The sequence below is a fragment of the Gambusia affinis genome, linkage group LG23 (assembly GCF_019740435.1).
Source record: "Gambusia affinis linkage group LG23, SWU_Gaff_1.0, whole genome shotgun sequence".
Taxonomy (NCBI): domain Eukaryota; kingdom Metazoa; phylum Chordata; class Actinopteri; order Cyprinodontiformes; family Poeciliidae; genus Gambusia; species Gambusia affinis.
In genome coordinates this window covers 4,534,619-4,540,618 of record NC_057890.1, presented here as the reverse complement: position 1 = coordinate 4,540,618, position 6,000 = coordinate 4,534,619, and positions in this window count along the sequence as shown.

The window sequence follows — 6,000 nt, the reverse complement described above, 5'->3', positions numbered from 1 at the left end:
TGCCCTTTAACGGTATGGGGTTGAATCTGTAATTGCTACTATGATATTTGTTTAAAACACTGAAGGAAAAACCTGATATATCCAACTTTTATTACCCACTTCAATAAGCCAACACCAACATTCACTTTTAATAATACCAACACATAATCCATCCAGCCACTAGGATTGACAAGCCTCCCTGACTCTATCTAACCTTCACATACATTTCTACTGAAATACAAAAGTCCTTTGACACCGATCTAAGACGTTGTCGAGAAATGTCCCAAAGATCCCATACACTGTCAGCCAACAGCAGGGTTTCTCATTGTTTGCTACTTTTGATTGAGTGGAAATAGAAAATGTACTAGAAATACTCACGTGTAATACTTAATTATAGTAGCGCTGCTACTTGTAGTATTCTTAGTCCTAGATGAGCCCCTAATTATCCTCTTTCTCCAATTGGGTGGGTGATTACTTGGCAAGAAACAGGTGCATCTGACAGACTGAACGGGGCGTAGCTGGAAGTGGCAGAATGTGGAAGCTTTTCCTCAGCAGAGCTCAATGTTTACAAGAATATATACACAAGGACAAACACAGGGCAATCCAGGAAGAGAATCTGTTAGAGGCTGGAAAAGACGCTAGACTATGAAGACAGAAAGTCTCAATATATCACAGTTGGGACTCTAACGCATTAATTCCATAACACGTAAAAAAAAATTTATGCAACTAATCACGTTTTCTTTCTCCATACAAAGGGTTCCGGCCGGAACCTTTGTATGCAGACGTTTCTGGTGCGCCCAGAAACCTGATGCACAACCGCCATTTGGAAACAGCAGTGACAAACAACAAAACCGCTCCTCTCGGCCTATTGGGCGATCATTTACGATTCAAAAAAACAACCTGATGGGATGCTAGAGAAGACTATTGTTGTGTTCAAGTTCTGCTAAAAGGAGTTAGCCTATCGGCGAAGCTTTTCAACGCAGCAGCACGGACGTCCCCCATGCTAATGTCGGAGTCCACAGTCCACACTTCTAAAATATTTACAAGAAGTTACATGAATCAGGGGTTCCTGAAATAGTACTTTGCACTAATCTGAGGGTTGAATATAAACAATAAATCTCTTTGTTGTTGAACTCAAGTTTTATCAACCATTCTTTGGAGCATTTTTCTTTCAAGTTTTTAGTTTTACAGGGTCAAAAGCAATCCAATTCAGGAAAGAAATTAGGCCGTCCTGTTCAAAGCTCGAGAAATGATGCATCTTCCCCAGAGTGTGTCCTCAGTGATATTTACCTGCAGCACTAAGATATAAGGAGGAACCAACTTGGGGCGTTCAGAGCAAAACTTGAACTGGAGTCTTGATGTAATATTACCGCCAAAGGCCTCTCCGCTCTGTTTTTTAATCTTGGAAGTAAACAAGAAGAATCCTAATTTCATTTCGCCTTCCCATACTGCCCTTAAGCACTCAATGTGTTGAGACAGATCACATGTGCTTTTGTTGCTTTTTAGTCATGTAGCCAAAAGCAAAATAAGACAAGAGAAAATAGACATACGCAAAAACTGTGATAAAGATCTAGACCTTCTGGTTCTAAGCCCTTCTCTTAAAATACACATTTCCGGTCACACTTTATAGTATCTTTATAATGGTATCCACGGATGCTGATTGATTTTTGCAATTGAAATATGAATCATAACCTGTTAAAAGTCCTTCTGCAGTAAGGAATCCCACCTTTTCTTAAAGCTTGCGTTATTATACATTAGAAGAAGAATCGGGAGACTTAAGGAGTAGTCTTGACCCGTTGGTTTTCAGCACCAGAACTGCCACAACACAGCTGAATAACTCACTTTGGTTTAACACTTACTGCTCTGAAACCTCTGTGACATGTGATTGGCAGTAGACTATGTTCATTGATTGGCCTGTGAATTTACATCAACATCTCAGCCACAATTTTCAATCTGCAAGGAGACTAGTAGTAGTTGGTGAGACGGCGAGCTGCAAATTGATAATTCCTTGGACAAAACCTTGAGGACCAAACTCTTCAAGTGTACGAGGAAACTCACAGCGAACAAAGAAACTGGACATTTAAGGGTAGATGTGCAACATTACATCACTGGACATTCAGCTTTTGTTTTCTTTTTTTCCTCTTTTGCCCTTTCCTTTGGTTTGTTGTTTTGTATTTCCTTCCAATTCATGTAAGGCACTTTGAATTGCCTTGATGCTGAAAAATGTGCTATGCAAATAAAATGACCTTACCTTACATTGAGTGAGATTTGACAATGAAGAATGGGGATTGTGACAAGAAAGCAAATCCTTATTGCGCTGGGAATTGGATGGTTAGAGTCCCCCCATGTTGGATCACATAAAGGACCAGATTGGATATGAATAAATAGCTAAGGAAAATTAAAAGGTAGTGCTAAGCATATGTTCAAATAGTACAGAAGAAAAGCTGGAACCTGCACAAAAACGGATTAACATAACATAATATCATGCACAACACAGAGACTGTTTAGTTGCTTCTTTTGTGGTTTCTGTCAAGAAAACCTTCTTGATTGACTCTGACGTTTTAGGTACCGACCAACAAATTAGAAGCAGTGTACAAAAACTGGAATTATCATTAACACATTTTAAACATTCTTAGAAATGTTTAAAATGTGACCTGATCATGATTATCTCACGTCTGCAGTTATTTGTATATTACTATTTTTCTGAAATGTCGTTACTCAATTGAATAAAAGACGGTCACAAGTAAGGCCTGGAATCCGCAATTCTAACCTTTTTGAATTTCAGAATCACTGTAAGCACTGTAGGTATATTCCCAGAAAATATGCAGATTTAATACTCCATTTCTTTTAGACATATGTTGCTGAAGACTAGTGAAGCCCCCTCCCCCTACCCTGCAGTACTCCTACCAGTCTGATCAGCATACCGGGCACGGGGAGCTGACATCTGATATTTAATTGCAGCAGCAGCGTCTGTAATCAGATTTTATTAGAATGCGTCAACATAAAGCCTGCGATCGTAAATTTCTGGCCTGCGAGTGACAGGAAAACACAGATTCTACAACCTTTCCCAGATTATCCAAGCAACGCGGAGGAATGACTCCCTTTTCCCGCTTCGCTTTCACTCCATCTCCCTGTTATCAGTTGTCACCATAATGAGTAGAGATGTTCCTAGGAGGGGTGGGGCTGCTGGGGGTAAACCTGCAGGGCCAGTCGGGGGCGCGGAGCCAAGATGAACTGCAATTGATTAGCTGCACGGCCATCTAAGACGGCTGAGCTGTATGTGTGTGCTGGGCTTTGATAGCGGATGACAGCAAAGTAAATGTGTGCCGAGTTAATGAGGTCGGCTCGCCACGCCACACGAGTCAACACTCAACGGATCGATGCTCCAGTGTAAACAACCGGCGAAACTGCGACGACTGTGGCAAGTTTTAAACTGATGCCGCGAGAAGCTGGATGAATGTTCAGGAAACACTGTTTTTTTTTTAAGCTAGAGTGCATCGAACTTATTGTAGTTAGCTAAAAACAAAGAAAATAACAAAAACTGAAATTGAGAAAAGCTTTTTCGTTAACCAAACTAAAAGAAAACGGCCCGATTCCATGACAAGCGCAGACATTGAGGCTACATACGTAACAAAGAGGACGTAGATGTTGCAAACAAGCATGGACCGCTCTGAGTTGGAGGTTTAGACTCACTGGAGATGAATACAAATGCAAAATTATGGTAACTTCCAATTAAAAACAACATAATACATCTTGAGGTGTTTTTTTGTTTTGCCAATAAGATCTGTGCTAGAGAAGAATTTTATTTGGCTTATATCCCACCCCCACTTCCCAACAGTATTTTACTCCATCTGAAGACATTAATATTATTAAATCATTTGCATGCTCACTGAATTCCACCAGTGTGGGTACGCAGCAGTGAGCTGACTGTCTGACAGCTTGCTTTCCTGGAGCCACCCTGCGGGACCAGCTAAAAACAACTGCCTTGCCGTTTTCTCTCCTCGGATAATTTCAAAATACAAACCTTTTTTTGAGGGGATTTATATTTGCATTTGACTCGGGGGCGGGGGGCAGGAAATTGTGTGCTACGTTGTAAATAAAAAAGAAGGGAGAGCAAGGCGGGTGTCAAGAAGAGTGCAATTCTTATCAAAACCTCATCAACGCTACATGGCAGTCTCTGGGGAAGAACTACATCAGACATCTGCATCACCTCAAAATGAGAAAACCAGGCAAGACATGAAGGGCAGAACATCTTTTACTGATTTCATTTCTTATTGGAAGGTCTTGTCACGCTCTATCCTTGGGCTATGTTTCATAAAAAATATGTCTAATTGAGAACATCCGAAGGAGCTAGTTAGTTGGCTAGATAGCTACATTGCTAAAAGCTAGACAGATAGCTAGCTAGCTAGATATCTAGCTGCTCAGTTATATGTCTAAATAGCTAGGTAGCTAACTAGCCAGAAAGCTAGCTAGTTATATCTAGATGGATATAGGCTCTTCACACCATGACCAGAATAAACACTGATCCCCACAGTTGAGATTGAAATGGTCAAGAAAGATAAAAGGTAATCCATTATTTATAATGTGTTATGAGGGACACTGCAGGGCTGGAGAAGGGCTCCATTTTTAGGTCAGTGGAAACTACTCTTGAAAAGCACCACTCATCTCTGAAGGGAGAGGTACACTGGAATCCCATTTCTTTACAGCTAGGGTTGTTCTGACTTTACAAGTACCTGCCTAGTCCATTACCCCAGCCGCTCTGTTTATAGCAGCGAAAGAAACTAAGAGAGCATCTTATTGGCATCGTAAAATACCATGGCTGCCACATTGATCCAGTTTTATCCACTGGCTGAATGACCAGGACACCAGCAACTGCCATCAATCAGAGAAGAGGGGGTTCAGTGAACGTGTCACGGCCCTAGAAAAGGAGCTTTTTGTCTCTGCTTGACATTTTAACAGACGGAAGCTTTTGGCAGCAGGAGACTTTTTTCCATAATCATTCATTTATCGTCTGAAAGTTAATTGATAATATATGCTCATTTTCTGAAGCTCCTTTCCACACACACGCAGCATGTCTTTCTATTGTCACAAGGACGTTGCCTTGGCTTCTATTCACTTATTTTTAAAACCTAACCTAAACTCAATTCACACTCTAATCCCCAACCCAAAAGCATCACTTCTTCTCATGGGGCCCGGATCACTTTAGTTGGGAAAACGGTTCTTACATTATATCAAATACAAGGTCACACGCACACCTTTCTGTCTTTACAAGAACTTTACATTGACTTTCATTCATTTACATAGTCTAACCCAAAATAAATTCACTCTATAGTTTTAAACCTAATCCCTAGAGGTGCCTGATACTTCATATTTTGGTATTGATCCGATACCAAGTAAATACAGGCCAATGTTATCGATGCCAATATGATATTTTTATCTTTTTTTATATCTTTTTTGTGGGCTCTAGTGTCCCTTATATGACAGTAGGCTGACAGGAAAGTGGGAGAGAGAGAGGGGAAGACAAGCAGCAAATGTTGCCAGGTCCGGGAATCGAACCCGCGACGGCCGCGTCGAGGACTCAAGGCCTCCAAATGTGGGTCGCGCTATCCACTACACCACCACAGCACGCCCCATGATATTGATTCCTTTAAATTAGGGTGACCAGATTTGGGTTTGTGAAAAGTAGGACACTTCTTTTCTTGTCGGCGGTGGGGAGCGGGGGGTTAGAATCGGCGGACAAACATGCGCCAACGGGGGGGTAGAATCGGCAGTTTTGAGGCAGTTGACCAAAATCCCGGACGATTTTGAAATTCATTTTTTTAGGTCTGAAAAGTAGGACATGTCCGGGAAAAAGAGGACGTCTGGTCACCCTATTTAAATCAAGTTTGACATATCAAACTTCTGACATTTAGGTGTTTTCTTGGGGATGAAGGGGTTCCTTTGAATAAATTTGTTAAGACCTAGAACAGTAAAATACTTTAAGAACATATTAACATGACAAATAGAAACAATAGCAAAACA